Source organism: Pipistrellus kuhlii, unplaced genomic scaffold, assembly GCF_014108245.1.
Source record: "Pipistrellus kuhlii isolate mPipKuh1 unplaced genomic scaffold, mPipKuh1.p scaffold_m20_p_83, whole genome shotgun sequence".
Lineage (NCBI taxonomy): Eukaryota > Metazoa > Chordata > Mammalia > Chiroptera > Vespertilionidae > Pipistrellus > Pipistrellus kuhlii.
The window spans coordinates 968,974-974,790 of NW_023425588.1; positions in this window are offsets into that span (position 1 = coordinate 968,974).

Sequence of the window (5,817 nt, forward strand, 5' to 3'; positions counted from 1 at the left end):
CTTCTTCCTCTTGGGGAAATAAAACTTCCTGTGGGGGAAATGTACCTTCTTGAGGCAATCTCTTCTTCCTGTAGGGAAATACAATTTCCTGTGGGGGAAATGCACATTCCACTGTGGTAACTCTTTTTCCTGTGGGTAAATACAACTTCCTGTTGGGCAAACACACCTTCCTGTTGGGGAAATACAACTTCCTGTGGGGGAACGCTTCTTCCTGTGGGGGCAATACAACTTCCTGTGGGTTAAGTGCACCTTCCTGTGAGGAACCTTTCTTCCTCTGAGGGAAACACACCTTCCTGTAGGGGAAATACAACTTCTTGTGGGGGAACGCTTTTTCCTGTGGGGAACCCTTCATCCTGTAGGGGAAACACACCTTCCTGTGGAGGAAATACAACTTTCTGTGGGGCAATGAACCTTCCTGTGGGGGAAATGCACCTTCCTGTGAGGAACCCTTCTTCCTGTGGGGGAAACAAACCTTCCTGTGGTAAACCTTTTTGTGGAGGAAACACACATTCCTACAGGCAAAATACAACTTCCTATGTGGGAAATGAACCTTTCTGTGGGGGAACCCTTCTTCCTGTGGGTTAAACACACCTTCCTGTGCGGGAAATACAACTTCCTATGGGGGAAATGAACCTTCCTGTGGGGGAAATACAACTTCCTGAGCGGGAGCGCTTCTTCCTGTGGGGGCAATACAACTTCCTGTGGAGGAAATGCACCTTCCTGTGAGGAACCTTTCTTTGGGGGAAACAAACCTTCCTATGCGGGAAATGCATCTTCCTATGGGGGAAACACACCTTCCTGTGGGGGAAATGCATCTTCCTGTGGGGGCAATACAACTTCCTGTAGGGTAAATGCACCTTCCTTTGAGGAACCCTTCTTCCTGTGAGGGAAACACACCTTCCTGAAGGGGAAATACAATTTCCTGTGGGGAACGCTTTTTTCTGTGGGAAACCCTTCTTCCTGTGGGGGAAACACACCATCCAGTGGGGGAAATACCACTTTCTGTGGGGCAGTGAACCTTCCTGTGGGGGAAGCACACCTTTCTATGGGGGAAATACAACTTCCTGTGGGGGAACTCTTTGTCCTGTGGACGAAATGCATCTTCTTCTCGGGTAACCCTTCTTTCTGGGGGAAATAAAACTTCCTGTGGGGGAAATGTACCTTCTTGAGGTAATCTTTTCTTCCTGTGGGGAAATACAATTTCCTGTGGGGTAAATGCCCCTTCCAGTGTGGGAACTCTTCTACCTTTGGGCGAAATACAACTTCCTGTTGGGGAAGCACACCTTCCTGTGTGGGAAATACAACTTCCTGTCGGGGAACGCTTCTTCCTGTGGGGGCAATACAACTTTCTGTGGGGGAAATGCATCTTCCTGTGAGGAACCTCTCTTCCTGTTGGGGAAACACACCTTCCTGTAGGGGAAATACAACATCTTGCAGGGGAACGCTTTTTCCTGTAAGGAACCCTTCTTCCTGTGGTAGAAACACACCTTTCTGTGGGGGAAATACAACTTTCTGTGGGGCAATGAACCTTCCTGTGGGGGAAATGCACCTTCCTATGCGGAACCCTTCTTCGTATGGGGGAAACACACTTTCTTGTGGGGGAAATGCACCTTCCTGCGAGGAACCCTTCTTCCTGTAGGGGAAGCACACTTTACTATGAGGGATATACAACTTCCTGTGGGGGAACTCTTCGTCCTGTGGACGAAATGCACCTTCCTTTGGGTAACCCTTCTTCCTCTGCGGGAAGTAAAACTTCCTGTGGGGGAAATGCACCTTCCAGTGTGGGAACTCTTCTTCCTTTTGGCAAAATACAACTTCCTGTGGGTTAAACACACCTTCCTCTGGGGGAAATACAACTTTCTGTGGGGGAACGCTTCTTCCTGTGGGGAAAATACAACTTCCTGTGGGTAAAACACACCTTCCCGTGGTGGAAATGCACCTTCCTGTGAGGAATCCTTCTTCCTCTGGGTCAAACACACCTTTTTGGGAGAAATACAACTTCCTTTGCGTGAACCCTTCTTCCTGTGGAGGAAACACACCTTCCTGTGGGGGAAATGCACCTTCCTGTGGGGGAAATACAACTTCCTGTTGGGGAAATGTACCTTCCTGTGGAAATCCCTTCTTCCTGTGTGGGAAATACAGCTTCCTGTGGGGGAACCTTTCTTCTTGTGGGGAAAATGTACCTTTCTGTGAGGAACCCTTCTCCTGTTGGTGAAACACACCTTCCTGTGGGGGAAATGCACCTTCCTGTGGGGAACCCTTCTTCCTGTGGGGGAAACACACCTTCCTGAGGTAGAAACACACCTTCCTGTGGGGAATCTCTCCTTCCTGTGGAGGAACCCTTCTTCCTGTGGGGGAAATACAGCTTTCTCTGGGGAAATGCACCTTCCTGTGGGGGACATGCACTTTCCTGTTGTGTAAACATTCTTCTGTGGGAGGAACACAACATCTTGTTGAGAAACCCTTCTTCCTATGGGGGAAATGCACTTTCTTGTAGAGTAAAGATTCTTTCTGTGGAGGAAACAACATCCTATAGTGGAACCCTTCCTTTGGGGGAACCTTTCTTTCTGTGGGGGAAATGCTACTTCCTGTGGGGGGAACCCTTCTTTGTGTAGGGGAAACACACCTTTCTGTGGGGAACCCTTCTTCCTGTGAGGGAAGCCTACTTCCTGTGGAGGAAACACACCTTCCTGTAGGGGAACTCTTCTTCCTATGGGGGACACGCACTTTCCTGTGTTGTAACCATTCTTCCTTTGGGGGAACACTTCTTCCTGTGGGGGAAATACAACTTCCTGTGGGGAAACCCTTCTTCCTGTTGGGGAAACGCACCTTCCTATGGGGGAACCTTTCTTCCTGTGGAGGAAATAAAACTTCTTGTCAGGGAAATGCACCTTTCTTTGGGGGAAGTACAACTTCCTGTGGGAGAAATACAAATTCCTGTGGGGGAAACACACCTTCATGTGGGGGAAACATATTCCTGTGGGGGAATCCTTCTTCCTGTGGTGGAAATGCACCTTCCAGTGGGGAAACCCATCTTCCAGCTCTGTGGGAAGGTATGCTGCAGGGACAGGCCTGTCCCCTGTGCTCCCTCCAAGGGGTCGCCCACAGCCTGGTGCAGGGGTGGTTTCAGCAGATTCCTCCCCTCCCCCCGCCCCGTGTGCTCTTGCTTTAGGTTCCTCATGTCTGCAGGCCCGTGTCCGCATGCTCTCACCTTAACGTTCCCCGTGTGTGACGTTCCCCCTGTGTGACACGTGCTCCCAGGTGTTCAAAGGAGCGGTTATTTTTGTGTCATCGGCACACTTGCGTTCCCTTCACTGAAGTTCTGTCATCTTCGGATTTCAAGCTCCCAGTGTCTACAGCAGTCCTCATTGGGCCTGTGTGATACTTTCAACAATAAAGATTTTAAAAACTAAGAAATAAAATAAATGGGACAGTATAGACTATATTCTTGGCTAAAGTACCAAACAAAAAAACAAGTCAGTAGGGAAAAATATTCTCAGGTGAGGACTGACGAGCAGACAGAAGAATGCATTGTGTTTGTGTAAGTGGTGTGCGTTTCTCACAGATACTGGCAGCGCCATGTATCCATAGTGGTTCCGTTTGTGCACTGATGACGGGAGGTCAGCGATGACAGATTGGAAGGTTGGGTTTCTCATTTTGATGTGTTGTTTCTGGCCAGGAACTAATTGGTTTTGCCGTGTTGCATCACCAGGAGAACCATTAACCCCTGCCCCGTTTCCCAATGTTTTTGGCGTTTATGGGACACGCAAGATGTTAATTGCACCTAATTAAAAAGAAGAAGAATTCGAGTCTAAAGCTTTCTTTGTGTGTGTGAGCAGCTTGGAGTAAGAACTGTTTCTCTATTAATCACTTACTGAATTACTGTGGGTTTCAGTGCCTCCCTTTTCAAGCGGTTTGGGGTTCATTGTGTGACATCTGCTCATATTTGGACACTTATGGATAGTTAGCAATTTCACTGTAAGGTTGTTCTCCCCATAAGGCTGTTCCCCCCATAAGGCTGTTCCCCTATAAGGCTGTTCCCCCCCATAAGACTTTTCCCCCCATAAGGCTGTTCCCCCCATAAGGCTGTTCCCCCCATAAGGCTGTTCTCCCCACAAGGCTGTTCCCCCCATAAGGCTGTTCCCCTGGCAGATGGACAGTCCAGCCCTGGACACAGGCACTTGCTTTCCCTTCAGGTTTCTGTAAGGCGTTTTGTCCCGTTCCGTCTCCACTGCACAGTTTCACAATGAAATGATTTCAGCTTTATAAGCAAAACCCGTGGTCCCTTGTGCCTGCTTTTCTCTGGTGCCCTTTGGTTCTTGGTCTGAAAGCTGTAGGCAAATGTTTGAATATTATTGGTGTGTTTTTCAGTGGTTGCATTTTTAAAAATTCATCCTGGTTGTTTCTTTTATCTAATATATCCTCTTTATTTTATTTTTTATTTTTTATTTTTTTATTTTTAAAATTTTTTTTAGAGGATGTTTATTAAGATTTTTTAAAGTAGCGAGGGAGAGAGAGAAGTATCCATGAGAGGGAAACATGGATCAGCTGCCTCCTGCACGCCCCCTACAGGGGTCGAGCCACATCCTGGGCCTGTGCCCTGGCTGGAATTGAACCTGGGACCCTTCAGTCCGCAGGCCGACACTCTCTCCCCTGAGCCAAGCCAGCCGGGGACAGCCAGAGCAAACGGAAGGGAGGAGGAAGAGAGGGGCGCTGAGACACGCTGGCTGGCTGATCAGGGTGCACAGGCCTGGGAAGGAGAAGCACGTGTGGCAGGAAGGCTATCAGGAGGCTGAAGCCTGGCTGCTTCAGAAACTGGTGCGGACGGACGGACGGACGGATGGAATCCCAGGGGACTGAACATGTGTGGCCCAGGAATGGGAGGCTGAGGGCTGGTGCCTTCCATTTGCCATGTCTTAGGGGAGCCTTAGCGGGGAGCAAAGCTCCCAAATGTGGGCCTAAGCAGTGTGGCTCAGTGGTTGAGCATTGACCTATGACCCCGGAGGTCATGGTTCAAGCCCTGATCAGGGCACAGGCCTGGGTTGCAGACTTGATCCTCAGTGCGGGGCGTGCAGGAGGCAGCTGATCCGTGATTCTCTGGCCTCACGGATGTTTTTATCTGTCTCCCCCTCTCCCTTCCTCTCTTGAGAAATCAATGCAAACATTGTTTTAAAAGAAGATTGGAGTGCAGTTTCTGTGTTTCCCCAGCAGGTGGGTGGGCATGTACACAGAGGCCTGCCGGTGGGCACCGCTAGAGCGAGCTCTCTCCCGTGGAGGGCGTGCGGCCCGGTGCCCAGAGGTGTTCAGAGCGGCATTTTCTCACTAAGTGACAGTCTGTCTGAGCTAAAAGCAATGGCACCTACTGTGAGAATTGTAGCATTCAGACTTTCTACAAGTGGCATAATAATTTGACAGGCTACTTAAAATATATGTTTTTATTGGTTCCGGAGGGAGGAGGGAGAGAGGGAGGAAGAAACACCCATGAGGAGAGAGAATCACAGACCGGCTGCCTCCTGCACGCCCCCCACTGGGGATGGAGCCCGCAGCCCGGGCCTGTGCCCTGACCGGGAATCGAACCCTCACCTCCTGGTTCCTAGGCCGACGCTCTCCACTGAGCCATGCCGGCCGGGCTGACCGGCTAACCAGCTCCCTAGTCTGTGCTCACGTTTACCTCGGAGACGATGAGGCGGCAGACTGGGTTACGTCTGGGTTGGGGTGAAGAAGGAACCCCGGCATCGATCTGAAGGATTAAACAGAGCGACGGGGAGAGGGGAGAGGCGAATGCGCCCACAGGTTTGTGGGCTGCTTTGTGCTTAC